This window comes from Camellia sinensis, chromosome 1 (assembly GCF_055761805.1).
Source record: "Camellia sinensis isolate YWXY chromosome 1, ASM5576180v1, whole genome shotgun sequence".
NCBI lineage: Eukaryota > Viridiplantae > Streptophyta > Magnoliopsida > Ericales > Theaceae > Camellia > Camellia sinensis.
The window spans coordinates 73,299,223-73,317,291 of record NC_138961.1 but is presented as its reverse complement, the minus strand read 5'-3'; the positions used below and the strand labels follow the sequence as shown (position 1 = coordinate 73,317,291).

The following is an 18,069-nucleotide window of genomic DNA, read 5'->3' as shown; positions in this document are numbered from 1 at the left end:
GTGTGTGAATAATATACAGCAACAGCTCTCTCTTTTCTTCCTCACTTTCTTTTCTTTCTTTTATGCAAATCTAACATGGTATCAGAGCATCATCTTCCTCCTTGAAGAATCTTTTCTTTTCCTTGTTTCTTTCGTTCTTCCCTATACACAGAAAAAAATCAGAAAAAAAAAATTCCTTTATGGTCGAAATTTGATGGGTTTTCACCCTAGATTTTTATTTTAATTTTTTGATGAGTTTTGGAGTGTTTTTCCAATTTTTGTTGATTTTTGGAAAAACCAATTGATTTTTTTGGAAGTCCCTGCTGGGGCTTGTTTTTGGTTGTTTTTTCCCTTCCTCCCTCTACCTTGGGAACCGATTGGGACTGTTCTAGGGTTGGGAGGACTGGTTTTGATGATTTGGCAAGGTTTTACTCTATTTTTGTCAATTTTCCTCAGTTTTAGCACGTTTTCTCTCAGTTTCTGACTGGTTTTGGCCTCTCCAACCCCTGTTTCGGCTCTGTTTTTGTCTCTAGAGGTAACTTTTGTCCCTAAGTTGAGTTTGTGGATTCGCCTCTGTTAGTTTTTGCTGTTTTGGGCTGGAATTTGCTTTTTTCCTATTGTGGGCATTTAATCTTCAATGGCTGAGGGTGAGACTAAGGATACAATTAGTGATGAGAGTGGCCTCCGTCGTGTTATGACTCTTACCGACAATCCCTCTCTTCAAATTAGTTCCGTTAAATTGGATGGTTCCAACTATTTGATTTGGTCACGCTCCTGTGGTCTTGCTATTGCTGCTCGCCGTTTGACTGGCTACATTACTGGTTCTCTTCCCCTACCGAATGGTGATGACTCCCTCCATACTCAATGGATTTCCGAAAATGCTCTTGTTATGACTTGGCTAATCAACTCTATGCAGCCCACTATTAGTCGGAATTTCCTTTTGTTAGATACTGCTCATAAGATTTGGACAGCTGCAGCCCAAATGTACTCCCAACAAGGAAATGATGCACAGGCGTATGAGTTGAGGAAGAAGCTTCGGAGCTTAGATCAGAAAGATAGATCACTCGCAATCTACTATGCTGAGTTGAGTAGTTTGTGGCAGGAACTAGACTATTACCAAAGCTTCCAGACTGTTTGTTCTCGGGATGCCACATTGTTTCAGCAAACCGTTGAGAAAGAGCGTGTGCATGACTTCCTTGCTGGCTTGAACTTGGAGTATGATCAGATTCGCGTCCAGGTGTTGGGTCGTTCACCTTTTCCCACCTTACGCGAGGCTTATGCCCTTGTCCAGCAAGAAGAGAGTCGCCGTAGTGCTATGGTGCATTCCTCTATTCAGGATCATTCTGCTTTAGCTGTTGCTCCTCCTTCTCGGGCTCCTCGGCCTAGTCCGGTTCAGTCTGGGAGTCAGGGTACACTGGTTGATCGAGATCGCTTGAAGTGTGATTATTGTGGGAAAGACAGACATGATCGAGAGCATTGTTGGAAACTGAATGGTCGCCCTACTCAGGGTCGAGGTCGTGGTAGTACAACTCGACCCCAAGCACATGTGTCCGAGATTGCTGTGAGTCCTTCTTCTGAGCCTAGCACTCTTTCCCAAGATGAGTTACACACTCTCAGACGTTTGATGGCTCGACTTGACTCTCCTTCTACCACAGTTTCTTCTACTTCTGCTTCTTCCAATTTTGCCAACACAGGTATTCCTGCTAGTGCTCTTAGTACCTTATCATCGCCTTCTTGGATTATTGATTCCGGTGCCACCGATCACATGACAGGTGCCTCTAGTCGTTTCTATTCTTATTCTCCTTGTTCCGGCCGAGACAAGGTTCGAGTGGCTGATGGTACTTTATCCTCTGTCTCTGGCAAGGGTTCAGTTCATTGTTCATCTTTGCTTTCTCTTTCATCTGTGCTTCATGTTCCTACTTTTTCCACTAACCTGCTTTCTGTTAGTAGTCTTACTACTTCTCTAAATTGCTCAGTGACATTTTTTCCTACTCATTGTGTCTTTCAGGACCTGGCTACGGGGAAAACGATTGGCAATGGTAGAACACAAGGTGGGCTGTACTTTCTGGATGCCGTTCCTCCTGTCGTCCCATCTCAAGCTCTCAAGTGCACTATTAGCTCTTCTCTTTCTCTCCTTCATTAGTGGCATCGCCGTTTGGGTCATCCTTCCTTTAATATTTTAGAAAAACTTTTTCCTTCTTTAGTTCGTGATTGCCCTAGGAGTATTTTTGGTTGTGATGCTTGTGAACTTGCAAAGCATAAATGTACTTGTTACCCTTCAATTAATAAAAGAAGTACTTTTCCTTTTATGCTTATTCATACCCGATGTCTGGGGCCCTTCTCCTGTGGTTTCTATTTCTGGGTATCGATGGTTTGTTACTTTTATTGATTGTTTTTCCCGTGTGACTTGAATTGCTTCGAACTAAGAGTGAAGTCTTTTCTTGTTTCCAAACTTTTCATAAAATGGTGACCAATCTTTTTAATGCTCAAATCAAAATTCTTCGTAGTGATAATGGGACTGAGTATGTTGATGGAGTTTTTCGGGCATACCTAGAGGAGCATGGCATTCTTTATCAGACTAGTTGTGTTGGTACTCCTCAACAGAATGGGGTTGCCGAACGCAAGAATGGCCATCTTCTTGAAGTTGCTCACTCTCTCTTATTTACCATGAATGTCCCTAAGTCATTTTGGGGTGATGATGTTCTTACCGCTGCTTACCTTATCAACCGTATGCCTTCCAGTGTCCTCCAATTCCAGATTCCTCTTCAACTGCTTCCTATTGCATATCCCACCTCTTCTCTTCCTCCTCGGGTGTTTGGGTGTGTCTGTTTTGTTCATTTGCAACCTCGTACTCGTGGGAAACTCGATCCTAAGGCTGTGCGTTGTGTCTTTATTGGTTATTCTGCTACTCAGACGGGTTACAAATGCTATGATCCTCACACTCGCAAAGTGTATGTAAGTATGGATGTCACTTTCCGTGAATTTGTGTCCTTCTTTCCTTCTCCTCCACCATCTCCTCCGGGGAAGAGTAGTAGTGGTATGGATGAGATTGCGGATGAGGAGATGGCCTATCAACACGAGTTGTCTTTTTTCCTTCCTAGTCAGGGGACTATTATTTGTGATGAGGGGGAGCCTGACATTAGTTGTCATGACCCGAACCCGCCCCCATGGGTTAAGGACATAACCGGCCAGCAATCTAGAGATTACCTACGGCCTCAGACCAAAACAGACATAACTTGTCAGAGTAAAGGGGCCAAACGGAAGCAATAAATAAAAACTGTCCATAGAGCCGTGCTTATATGCACATCAACAGACCATATTCAGTTACGTTAATAACCCACATCAAAAGTACAGTTGCACAAAATTCATTACAGACTGGGTCATCCAAAACGAGTCAACCTATGACGGACTATTCACAGATATACACAAAGTCCTTGCCGACAAGACAAAATATAATTTCATAGCAGAAAGGGCAAGGGTAGGCCTCAAGAGTGAGACGCAAGGCTGACTTCCTCAAAACTCGGATTTTCCTAGTAGGCTTCACTGGGGCTGGGTTTGGACTTCCCTTGGCTCACCTACAAACACATGAATGAGCGTGAGCGATAGCCCAGTGAATAATATCAAATGCAGAAATTACATAACAATGTAGAACAACATGTTCCAAACGGCCTTGGGCCCGATTCACATTTCTATTTAACATATACATATATACACTTATACCAAATTTAGATTTAGTGACTGTAGTTCCAACATACTGGCCTTCGGCCCATTCAGGTTTCCATTCTTGTCAAAACGGCCTTCGGCCCATTCATTGTGTCAAAACGGCCTTCGGCCCATCCATTTATGTCAAAACGGCCTTCGGCCCTTCATTTCTGTCAAAGTGGCCTTTAGCCCATTCATTTCTGTCAAAATGGCCTTTAGCCCATTCATTTATGTCAAAACGGCCTTTAGCCCATTCATTTATGTCAAAACGGCCTTTGGCCCACTCATTCATGCCAGAACGACCTTCGGTCCATTCATATAGGTCAAAACGACCCTCGGCCCGCTCATTTACATCAAAACGACCTTCGGTCCATTCATTTGCATCACAACGACCTTCGGTCCATTCATTCTTATCAAAACGACCTTTGGTCCATTCATTTACATCACAACGACCTTCAGTCCATTCATTCTTATCAAAACGACCTTTGGTCCATTCATTCATTCCTGTCGGACTTTTGTCCACAATCCCAATTAACCACTCGTAAAGTTTATAAGGGAATAACAATTTGACATTGACAAGCTTTCAAATATTGCTATTACTCACAGTGATCGGCTTGTGGATTTGCCCTGGAGCTTGACCCTACACATTTCATGAACACAAAAGGGTCATTAATAGTTCAATCCGTTCTTTAATTCACATATTCCTCTTTAGGCTTTAGTATTATCTCATTAACTCATTTACAATGCTTAACATATGCCTAAGAGTGCTTGCGAGTGAAAGAGAACGGAAAACAGAACACAAAATGCAAAAACAGGATTTCAGAAAATAGGGTCCCCGCTCGAGCGTGGACTTCCCCGCTCGAGCGGACCCTTAGGTCTGCAAAAGTACTGGTTGCCTTCAATTCCAGCTCGAGCGTGAACTCGGCCGCTCAAGCGTACTGCCTGTCTACATAGCTCCCCGCTCGAGCGTCAAATTCCCCTGCTCGAGCGGGAACCATGTCTGCAAAAAAATGCTGGGAGCTCGATTTCTCCGCTCGAGCGACACTTCCCCCCGCTCGAGCGGAAGTCAAAATTCTGGAAATTCCAGATTGTGTTCTTGAGCTTCAATTCAATTTCCCAGCTACCATTCTTGCATGCAAGGGCTCAAATCTCAAATATAATCACACTACCATGGTACAACCACCAAAACACATTATTATGGAGCTCAATTTCAAGGATTACACACTTGCATGTCTCAAATTGACACCAATTTCAATTCTATCACACATATTCATGCATTTCAAGCTCCCATCTTCAATTATTCAAACATGCATGCCCATCTTGACTTCATTTCTATTTCAAAAGATGCAAGTGGTGCCTATTCCCATAAAGCTCAACAAAACCAAGCTTGCATGCATGATCAAACTTCAAATCCCGCTTAATTAACATGATACATGTTAGATTTTGCAACTTATGGCAATTCAAAAGTAATCTTATGTATACTTAGAAAATATGAAGAAGAAGAACTCCGAAAAATATGAGGAAGAAGGAATATATTTCTGTTATATTCAAAACTTCTTATCTTACAAGACCAAATGACACTCCTTATATAGGAGATATTACAAACATCATCATAACCCATTATATGCCACTTACATATTATATATTACCACTATCTACCACTATCATATTATATACATGCCACTATCTACCACCAACACCACTATCATATTCTATACATGTCATTATCTACAACCAACACCACTATCATATTCTATACACACCACTATCTACCACCAACACCACTATCATATTCTATACATGCCACTATCTACCACCAACACCACTATCATATTATATGCATGAACACAATTTCCAGCACTCCCCCTCAAGCTGGTTTGAAGATATCTTCCATAGCCAGCTTGCTAGTCAGCTTATCAAATTGCTTCTTGTGTAGTCCCTTCGTTAGCACATCAGCTAATTGTTCACCTGTTGGAAGGTAGGTCATACAGATTATGCCAGCATTGATTTTCTCCTTGATGAAATGTTTATCCACTTCTATATGTTTTGTGCGATCATGTAGAACTGGATTATGAGCTATAGATATAGCTGCTTTGTTGTCACAATAGACCTTCATAGGTGTCGGGTGAGAAAGCTTTAATTCTTCAAGAATTCTTTTAATCCACATTACTTCACAGATTCCATGGGCAACAGCTCTGAACTCTGCTTCTGCACTACTTCTAGCTACCACATTCTGTTTTTTACTCCGCCATGTAACTAGGTTCCCACCTACAAAGGAGCAGTATCCGGATGTTGATCTCCTGTCTGTAACACTTCCTGCCCAGTCTGCATCTGTGTATACTTCAACTTGAAGATGTCCATGTTTCTTGAATAGTAAGCCTCTCCCTGGAGTTCCTTTCAAATATCTTAAGATCTTATAAACGGCCTCAAAGTGCTCTGCCCCTGGTGAGTGCATGAACTGACTTACCATGCTGACTGCAAAGGCAATATCAGGCCGCGTATGAGACAAGTAAATCAATTTCCCTACAAGTCGCTGATATTGTTCTCTCTCTTTGACTTCTTCAGCCTTAGCAGCTTGTAACTTCAAGTTAGGCTCGATCGGAGTCTCCGCCATCTTACAACCAAGCATACCTGTTTCTCCAAGGAGATCAAGAACATATTTTCTCTGATTAACGAATATACCTTCCTTGGATCTTGCAAATTCCATTCCGAGGAAATACTTGAGGGCTCCCAGATCCTTAATGTGAAATTCTTTTGCGAGTTTCTCTTTGAGAGCTGCTAACTCTGCTTCATCATTACCAGTTAAAATGATGTCATCAACATAAACAATCAAAATTGCAATTTTACTGTTTTTTGAATGTTTATAAAATATTGTGTGATCTGCTTGACTCTGCGAGAAGCCACAACTGATAACTGCCTTCCCAAAGCGTTCAAACCACGCTCTTGGTGATTGTTTGAGTCCGTATAATGACTTGTTCAATCTGCATACTCTGTCACTTCCAAGTCTCTGCTCAAATCCCGGCGGTAGGCTCATGAACACCTCCTCTTCAAGATCACCATTGAGAAATGCATTTTTAATGTCAAGTTGATGTAGAGGCCAATCTGAATTTACTGCAAGAGATAACAGTACTCTGATGGAATTTATTTTAGCAACAGGAGCAAACGTCTCCTGATAGTCGATCCCATAAGTTTGAGTGAAGCCTTTAGCTACCAGTCTCGCCTTGTATCTCTCAACGCTTCCATCTGCGTTACATTTTATCGTAAACACCCATTTACACCCAACTGTTTTCTTGTCTTTGGGTAGATCAACTATCTCCCAAGTACCACTTCTCCTTAAAGCATTCATCTCCTCCATGACTGCTAATTTCCAATTCGGATCATCCAATGCTTCCTGTATATTCCTTGGAACAAACAAGTGTGAAATCCTAGATGTGAAAGCTCTATGGTTTTTAGACAGTCTTTGATAGGAGAGGTAATTTGCAATAGGATGTTTAATGCAATTTCGGACACCTTTCCTAATTGCTATAGGTACATCAAGGTCGGAAATAGAAGGAATAGGATTACCTAAAATTTCGATGCCAGAACTCGGGTGGACATTCGGGTCATTAGGATGGACATTCGGGTCATTATTCCTCAGATGAAATCGCTTCCTAGTATAAACCTGAAGCTCAGGATTTATATCATTTTGTAGTACTTCTCTCCCTAAACAAGAATCTTCTTGACTAGGCACCATAGAACTTGGTTCTCCTAAGTGATCATTATCAGACAGATGTGGTTTTTGTGTAGGATAAATGACATTGGGGAGCGGGATAGAAATATCCCAAAAACGGTCTTCTACTCCACTTGTCTCCCCCTGAAGAGAAGTGTTGGGGAAATAGGATTTTGTTTCCACAAATGACACATCCATACTTACATGAAATTTCTTGTTTTGAGGATCGAAGCACTTATACCCCTTTTTGGTTGAGGAATAACCCAAAAAAACACATTTTATAGCACGGGGGTCAAGTTTCGAACGAAATTGACTGGGAACATGAACATAGGCAGTACATCCAAAAACTTTGGCGGGTAAATCAGAAAACAACCTCGTGTCAGGAAAAAAAGTTTTGAGACAATCAAAAGGTGTTTTGTATGTTAACACCTTTGTAGGCATCCTGTTTATCAAATAAGAGGCTGTTAAAATTGCTTCACCCCATAAATATTTAGGAACATGCATGTAAAACATTATAGCACGTGCTACTTCAAGTAGATGTTTATTTTTTCGTTCTGCAATGCCATTTTGTTGAGGGGTATCCCGACATGTAGATTGATGAAAAATCCCCTTTTTTTCCAAAAACTCACCCAACTGCTCATTGAAATATTCTGTTCCATTATCAGAATGTAAAATACCAATTTTGGTTTGAAATTGGTTTTCAATCATATTGTAAAAATTTGTGAATAAATTTTTCACGTCAGATTTTTTATTCATCAAATAAATCCAACATAAGCGGGTATGGTCATCAATAAATGTAACAAACCATCTTTTACCAGAAAGAGTAGTGATTTTAGAAGGGCCCCAAACATCACTATGAATCAAATAAAAAAGGTTTTGAAGCCTGGTAAGGTTTTGGCAAATAAGTAGAGCGATGAAATTTTGCAAAAATGCAACTTTCACAATGAAAAGAAGAACAATCAATCCCTTTAAATAATTCTGGAAATAAATGTTTCAGATAAAGAAAACTAGGATGTCCTAGCCTATAGTGCCATAGCATTATTTTTTCTCGAACAGAGATTGAACTGGTACTATTAAAGCTCTGAGCTTTTTTATTACTAACAGGTACTTCATCAAAGTAGTAAAGACCTTCAAGCATCCTAGCACGCCCAATCATCATCCCCGAGTTCTGGTCCTGAAATTCACAATGGGATTCAAAAAATGTAACACGACAATTAGAATCCTTAGATAGTTTACTGACAGACAAAAGGTTACAGGCTAAGTTGGGGACGTGAAGAACAGCATTGAGATTAATTTTCTCAGTTAGTTTAATAAATCCTTTTCCTGCAATAGGTGAAAAACTACCATCGGCTATTCTGATTTTGTCATGACCAGAACAAGGGAAATAGGTACTAAATAAATGGGAAAAACTAGTCATGTGATCGGAGGCACCGGAATCTATGATCCACGGAGAGAAGTTTAGGCAAGAGAAGGCTTTAGGATTTCTACCTGTTTGTGCCAACAAAACACTAGGAGTACCGGTTGAGGAGTTGGATTTTATCAGCTTTAAGAGTTGATCAATCTGCTCTTTGTTGAAGGGACCTGAATCGGCTTCATTAGCGGTAGGACAGCCACGATTCTTCTCTCCTTGTTTGCTGCTTTTCCAGTTGACAGGTTTGCCATGAATCCTCCAACACGTTTCGCGTGTATGGCGAGGCTTGTTGCAAAAATCACACCAGACCCGTGGCTTATCATCAAACCTGCGCTGGTAATTTGCAGCCTTGTTGGCCGCAGCATCGCTAATTAAAGCAGAAATTTCAATTGATTCACCATTACCTTTTTTCTTAAGCATGACGCTCCTTCGGCTCTCTTCCCTTCTGACTTCGGCAAATACTTCGCCAATGGATGGGAGAGGAGGTCTGCCAATAATTCTTCCTCGCACTTCATCGAACTCAATGTTGAGGCCGGCAAGAAACTTGTAAATACGGCTGTCTTCCACAGTTTTCTTGTGGTGGTTGCAGTCGTCAACCGATTTCCATTCGTATGTGTTGAAGATGTCAAGATCCTGCCACAACCTTTTCAACGAATTGAAATATTTGGTGACGGAATCATCTCCTTGACGAATCTCTCCCAACTTCAAAGTTAATTCGAAAACTTGAGATTGATTTCCTAGGTCAGAATACATCTGACTAACATTATCCCACAATTCTTGTGCAGTAGTATAGCACATGTAATTAGAGCTTATATCCTCCTCCATGGAATTGACCAACCATGTCATAACCATGGAGTTTTCAGCGTCCCAATTGTCGAACAGCGGATCATTAACAGCAGGAGCCTTCTTGTCACCAGTGATGTAACCGATCTTTCCTTGCCCACGGATATACATCCGGACAGATTGTGACCAGCGGAGAAAATTATCACCATTTAGGCGGATGGTGGTGATTTGGACAGAGTGAGAGTTGGACGTTTTCACCGGAATGGCAGCGGCAGGGGTTGAAGTGGTTCCGGACGTGACTTCCGACATGGCTATGACGGTTTTAAGGCTGCTGTGTTTTTTGTTGCTCTGATACCAACTTAGAAAATATGAAGAAGAAGAACTCCGAAAAATATGAGGAAGAAGGAATATATTTCTGTTATATTCAAAACTTCTTATCTTACAAGACCAAATGACACTCCTTATATAGGAGATATTACAAACATCATCATAACCCATTATATGCCACTTACATATTATATATTACCACTATCTACCACTATCATATTATATACATGCCACTATCTACCACCAACACCACTATCATATTCTATACATGTCATTATCTACAACCAACACCACTATCATATTCTATACACACCACTATCTACCACCAACACCACTATCATATTCTATACATGCCACTATCTACCACCAACACCACTATCATATTATATGCATGAACACAATTTCCAGCATGTATGCACGATCGTATCTCAACAAAACCAATTTAAATCATGCTCTTGACTACAAAAATACTTTGAGCTCACAAGATTACAAGTTCAATTCATGATTTCAAGAGGCAATGGCTTACCTAGAAGTCCAATTCTTCAATCTATGGTCCAATTTGAGTTGGACTTCAAAATTCCAAGCCCTCAAAATCAAACACAGATTTTTCTCTCTTCTCTCTCTCTAATGGCCGGCCCTCTCCTCTCCTTAGAGTGTATATCAGCCAAGTGAGAATTAGAGAGGGAGTTTGATTAAGTAGTGCTCATATACAACAAGCCCCACTAAGTCATAATATAATAATAGAGAGTCATTGGGCACCCATTTTACCAACTTAATCAACTTAACCTGGTCCAAATCAATTTTTCAATTAAATTTCACCGTAGGCTCTAAAAATTATGCCAATCACAATGGCGTATTCAATTTCGGGTTCTGTGGCCGATAAGGCCCTCAATTTAATTTCCAAAGCTGATTATTCAAACAGATATTCCTACGGTGAACAGATAAAACTTCAAAACCACATATATTCACATAATGGCACATAAAATCATGGTAAACACATAATCATACTCAATTTAAGGACCAATTAGCATACTACAGAACAGGGGTATTACATTAGTGGTCGTTTGGACAAGGCAGATTTTAAGACTTATTCTCGGCGTCCGAAAGAGCAAGCATCCCTTGTGCCACCAAACCCATCATCATCCCTCATGCCAGTTCCAAGTAATGCATCTCAGTCTATCCCTCTACTTGTAGTTGAGAGTCCTGTCGTCAATGATTCGAGTCTTTCTATTGCTCTTAGAAAGGGGGTTAGGGCCTGTACTCAACACCCTATTTCTAAATTTGTGTCGTATGATCAAGGTTTTCAAAGGCGTATTCGAGGCGCGACTTGAGGGGAGGCGTATGGAAAACGCACAGATGCGTTCTTTTTGGGGCGAGACCCCAGCTATGTGTACGTGTCAAAATCAGAGGTGTAAGCATTTGTCGTGCTTCATGCGCTTTTCACACTTTCGACAGCAAGGCGTAAGCCTTTGAAGAGTTCGATTTCAAAATTCAAAAAAGGGAAGAGAGAGTAGTTGATGGAAAATTGCTATAAATGACTTTGATTCAAACAAAAATTGCTCAAGAAGAAGTTATAAATACCATGTAAGTCGATCTTCTTCAAATCGGTGTCCAACAACTTCGAATCAGTCTTCTAATCTTCTTCAACGAACTAGGGTTTTCAAAGTACGCAGTCTCTCTCTCTCTTTCTCTCGAGTTGAGTCGACTCTGTCTCTGTCTCTGTCTCTCTCTTTCTCTCTCTCGTTCTGTTTTCTGCATCGTCTCTCTCGATCTGCCTTCTACATCGCTTCTCTGTCTCTCTCTTATCACGTTGGTTCTGTGATGTGTACATAACTTATATCTATCCGACTGTGATGTATATATATTATATAATATATCTATCTTTGTTTTGTGCACTATATATGTTATATAATATAGCTACAGTGTAGTAGTCTATCCGACTGTGATGTATATATATTTTATAATATATCTATCTTTGTTTCAAGCACTATATAGATTATATTATATATCTACAGTGTAGTAGACTAACATATTATGCTTAATATTATTATTTTAATGTTTCTCCTTCTTTCATTTAAAATTATTACTATTATTATTTTTTTTTGATAGACTATAATTTATTATTATTAATATTAATATTCTTTTCTTCTTTTTGCCATCCCGCCTAACCAGTATCTTTTTTTTATTTTTTTTTATTTTTATATAGTGCTACAGTTGATAAGTTTGTGGGGAAAAAAAATGAATAAACCCAAAGGCCAAAGAAAATATTTTGTCTAGAAGTATGTAATAGAAGTGGATGGGGAAACGTATTTTAGATGTAAATTTTGTGATCAAACTTGTAGTGGTACTGTAAGTCGATTTAAAAATTATTTAGCCGGCACGCATGAAGGCATTAAACCGTGTTCAAAAGTTCCTAAAGATGTAAAGTTGGAATGCCAACACGCATTAAAAAATTTCTTTGAGCAAAAAAGTCCCCGTAATGAGATGCTATATGTTGGGATGGGTGTTGGAGCTAAGGGCGAGAGTGGTGCTTCTCAATCTATTGAAGGCGATACTGGTGGTATGACACAACCACCAAAATCAACGGGTCTAATGGATAGATTTGCTAGTTCTCAAGCACGACAATCTACACTGAACTCCAAATGGAAACAAGAAGAAAGAAAAGATGTGTGTCAAAAGATTGGGCGTTTTATATATTGTAAAGCTTTTTCATTTAATTTAGTGAATGATCCATATTGGGTAGCTGCAGTTGATGGAATTGCAAATTATGGACGTGGTTTCAAACCCCCTTCTATGCATGAATTGAGGACTTGGATTCTGAAAGCAAAAGTAGAGGATATAAATGTCATGATGGAGGAACATAAGAAAGCATGGAAACAATATGGATGCTCAATTATATCTGATGGCTGGACAGATGGGAAAAGTAGAGTTCTTATTAATTTTCTTGTGAATAGCCCTGCTGGAACTTGGTTTTTAAAATCAATTGATACATCTGATACTATAAAAAATGGGGAGTTGATGTTTAACTATCTTGATAGTGCCGTAGATGAAATTGGGGAAGATAATGTTGTTCAAGTTATTATTGATAATGCTTCAAACTATGTCAATGCCGGGTCGAAACTTATGGAGAAGAGGAAGAAGTTGTATTGGACTCCATGTGCTGTGCATTGTATTGATTTAATGTTGGAGGACATTGGAAAATTGAAAGTCTGTGACCAAAATCTCTCGTTAGCTAGGCAAGTGGTCAAGTTTATACATGGACATTGTTGGGTTCTTTCAATGATGAGATCATTTACAAAGAACAGTGAACTACTCCGTTCAGCAGTAACACGGTTTGCCACTGCTTATCTTACTCTCCAAAATCTTTACAAACAAAAGCAACCACTCCAAGCTATGTTTTCTTCAGAAAAGTGGGCTTCTAGTAGTTGGGCAAGAAAGGTTGAAGGGGTAAAGGCTCGTGCAACTGTGTTGTTTGATCCAAAATTTTGGCTGAATGTTGCTTTTTGTATCAAAAGCACAATACCTTTGGTTAGTGTTTTGCGAGAAGTTGATTCAGAGTAAAGGCCTACTATGGGTTACATTTATGAGTAGATGGATTTGGCTAAAGAAAAGATTGCTTTCAATTGTGGAGTAAATGTTAGGAAGTACGGACCAATTTGGAATAAGATAGATGCAAGGTGGACACCACAACTTCATAGACCTTTACATGCTGCTGGTTATTATCTAAACCCTCAGTTGCGCTATCGAGATTCCTTCTCCAATGTTGAGGAGGTGAGGCAAGGATTGTATCAGTGCATGGATAGAATGTTGTGTTATGATGAGCGTCTCAAGGCTAATATCCAATTGGACTATTATGATCAAGCAAAAGGGGAATTCGGAAGTCGTTTTGCAATTGATTCTAGAGCGATACACTCTCCCGGTAAGAAACTAATATGAAAATAATTTTCCAATTACATTCTATAAAATTAAAATACGAGATTGAAAATATTTGTGCATTTTTCAAATTATGTAGCTGATTGGTGGATTCGTTTTGGGAGTAAAACACCAGAGCTAACAAAATTTGCTATTCGAATACTTAGTCTAACTTGTAGTGCTTCGGGATATGAGAGGAATTGGAGCACCTTTGAGTCGGTAATATATCTTTCTTTCCTAAACTTTCTTATGCATAAAATAAAATATTCATGTTTCTTATTTCGTTTCTTATATTATTATATTAGATTCATACAAAAAAGAGGAATAGGCTTGAACACAAATGTTTGAATGCTTTGGTCTATGTGAAGTACAACACTAAACTAAGAGAAAGGAGTATCAGAAGAAGACAAAACATCGATCCAATACTAATTGATGAAATTGATTCGGATGATGAATGGATTGCTAAAAAAGAAGATCCTGTCCTCTCCCTTGATGTTTCTTGGCTTGATGAAGAAGAATTGTTCGATGCAGAAGCAATTAGGACTATGCCTATCACTACATATGATAGAAGTGTGGAGAATCGATCAACTACGACTACGATTAATGTTGACTCATCTTCGAATGCAAAGAAAAGAAAAGTTTGTGAAGGTTCAAGTAAGTTGTTAAACAATTATGGACTAGTTGCATATATATTATTATATGTGCCTATTTAATTAATTTGAAATCCTATTTCTTGTATAGGAAATGATAGAGGAAACGGCAAGGCAGCAAGATGCACCCTTGCAGATGAAGATACGGAGTCGGAAGAAGTTGGTGGAATAGATGATGGAACCTATCCCATTATAGATATAGCGGACGAAGATGATGACAATATTAATGAGGATGACTTAGAGTGACCTATTATTTATTTATTGCTTTGTTTATAGAGTATTAGAGTTTTAAGTTATTTTGTTTATTGAACAATTGAAATTTAAGTTTTTGACTATCACTTAAGTTATTTTTTTATTATAGTATTAATGAGAATGACTTAGAAAGCACTTATAATACTTGAAATTATTAATTAATTTTGGTTATATGCTTAGAATGGCCTTCAAGAATTTTATTTGGTAATTCTTGTTTTTTTTTACTCTTTTTATGCTATATTTAATTAATTTTGTATTTTATAAAAATTAAAAAAATCAAAATTCAAAAGGCTTACACCTCAATGCCTCGAGGCTTACGCCTCACCTCAACAAGGGTAAAATGCCTCGCCTTGTGCTTTCGCCTTTAAAAACACTGGTTGGCACATCAACCACTTGACCGCCTAAAGGTACAAATGGTGTGCAGATTATTCCACTGTCCAGCTTTTCTTTTATGAAGTGCCTGTCAATTTCAATGTGTTTGGTTCGATCATGTTGCACAGGATTATGTGCAATGTTGATTGCTGACTTGTTATCAGAATAAAGCTTCATAGGTCATTTCCACGCAACTTTCAGATCTTCTAAAATTATTTTCAGCCACAGAAGTTCACAAACTCCTAATGCCATTGCCTGGAATTCAGCTTCCACACTTGATCTAGCAACCACATTCTGCTTCTTGCTTCTCCATGGTATAAGGTTTCCTTCAAGGAAAGTATAATAGTCCGATGTTGATCTTCTGTCATCAATAGATCCTGCATCATCTGCATCTATATAGGCTTCTAGTGTTAACTTTCCTCCTTTCTTGAACAATATCCCTCTTCCTAAAGTTCCCTTGAGATAATATAAAATCCGATGTACTACTTAGAGACTGATCTCTTTGGGATTATGCATGAATTGACTTACCACTCCCGTTATATAGGCTATGTCTGGTGTAGTGTGTGAGAAGTAAATCAATCTACCAACCAATCTTTGATAGGACTCTCTATTTACCACTGCGCCTTCAACAACTTCACAAAGCTTGTGATTTTGTTCGCTAGGAGTTTCCATTGGTTTACACCCAAGCTTCCCTGTCTCAGCTAACAAATCCAGTACATACCTTTGTTGGGATATAAAAATCTCATGTTGAGAGTGAGCAACTTCAATGCCAAGAAAGTATTTCAATCTTCCAAGTTCTTTTATTTCAAACTCTTGAACTAGGTGTGATAACCCTATTCCGTATTATGCTAATTGGTCCTTAATTTGAATATGATTATGCGTTTGATATTATTTTGTGTGCCATTATGTGAAAATGTGGTTTTGAATATCTATCTGTTCACCGTAGGAATATCTGTTTGATTATCTGTTTTGGAAATTAAATTGAAGGCCTTATCAGCCACAGAACCCGAAATTGATTACGCCATTGTGATTAGCGTAATTTTTAGAGCCTACGGTGAAATTTAATTGAAAATTGATTAGGACCAAAATAATTAGATTCAGAATGATTAATTAAATGCCCAATTATTTTGATATTGATATCTTTGGTTAGTGGGACCTACCCTAAGGGCACTATACACTCAAAATCTCTCTTGTATTTCATTTGGCTGGTTTTGACTCCAAGATATAGAGAGAGAGTCGGCTATAGAGAGTGAAGGGGAGAGAATTATGCAATTTTAGCTTAAAGCTTGGAAACCTTGAAGATTACTCAAGAAATTGCTATAGATTGTGAGAATTAAAGCTCCTAGGTGAGTATTTCTTGGATACTATTTTGTAATTTTGTGTATTCAAGCTAATTGGGTAATCAAGAGTAAGAATTGTCAAGAAATGAGTTGTATTTGTTGAGTTTAAAGTCAATAGATGCATGCATGTAGGAAATTACTATGAATTTCCATATTTGAGCACAATGTGTATGATCCATATTTGATCACCTCTTCACCAATTAAGTTGAGAATATTGTGTATATGCCACATGCAAGTGCAATTCATGGAAGCATGAACCTTGAATGTTTGAATTTAGTGTGTTGGTGATGAGTTTGAGTCAATTTGGGACATGCATGTGTTTGATTCTTGAAATTGAGCTTCATTGGGTTGTAAATTGGGGTTTATACCATGTTAGTACAAGTGTATTTGAAGTTTGACCTATTGCATGCAAGAAATGTTGGTTGAATGTCGAATTGGAGCTCAAGAACACGTTCTGGAAAACCTAGAAAATTTGGTGTCCGCTCGAGCGGGGAAACCGCCGCTCGAGCTTGAAATTCGTGCTCCCAGTATATTTTTGCAGACATGGTGTTCGCTCGAGCGGGGAAGTTCACGCTCGAGCGGGGAGCTATGTAGGATGAACTTCCGCTCGAGCGAGTTTCACACTCGAGCGTAAAAATACCATAACCAGTACTTTTGCAGACCTCATGGGTCCGCTCGAGCAGAGAAGTCCACGCTCGAGCGGGGACCCTGTTTTCTGAAATTTTGTTTATGCGTTCTGTATTTCGTTGTCTGTCCTCTTTCACTTGTAAGCACTCTTAGGCATGCATTGAGCATTTTAAATGAGTTAAAGAGATAGGAATGAAGCCTAAAGAGGAAAATGTGAATTTAGAACGGATTGAATTGTTTGTAACCCTTTTGTGTTCATGGAATGTGTAGGGTCAAGCTCCAGGGCAATCCAACCAACCGATCAGTGTGAGTAATATCTTGACAAAGATATCTGAAATATATTGTTGTCCAATTGCTTACTCCTATGTAAGTTTTGTAAATTCATTAATTTGAATGGTGGACAAAGTTTGATATGAAAGTCTAAAAAGGCCAAAAGGCCAGTTTGATATGAAAGTCTGAAAATGCCAAAAGGCCAGTTTGATATGAAAGTTTGAAAAGGCCAAAAGGCCAGTTTGATATGACAATTTGAAAGGGCCAACGGCCAGTCTGATACGAAAGTTTGAAAGGGCCAAAGGCCAGTTTGATCTGAATGAACGTTTGAATGGGCCAAAGGCCAGTTGGACATGAATGAGTTGGGCCTAAGGTCGTCTGTCGTATAATGTTCCAATGTATCTTCTTTATTTGATATTATTCATTGGGCTATCACTCACGCTCATTCATGTGTTTGTAGGTGTTAGAATTTACCATCACCTACCACACACTTACCATCACCTACCACACACTCACCTACTACACTCACCTACTCCTCACCTACCACCACCTAACCTACATCTATATAATCAATCAATTGTAACAGAATCAAAGATCAATCATCAACACATCAATCAATAATACATAAATTTTTACATGGTATCAGAGCAATAAGATTTAGGCTTGTATTTTTTTCTCACCGACGGGCAGCCGGCCGGCAACCTTGCCTTCGCTGCCCGCTGGAATTTTTTTTTT

The 18,069-nt window shown here is 39.1% G+C and overlaps 1 protein-coding gene across 9 annotated transcripts in view; it reads right to left on the bottom strand.

The window, feature by feature from the left end:
• LOC114256933 (uncharacterized) overlaps positions 1-18,069 on the bottom strand; it is a 99,268-nt gene that overhangs the window by 5,773 nt on the left and 75,426 nt on the right. The gene's annotated exons all lie outside the window — the stretch shown is intronic.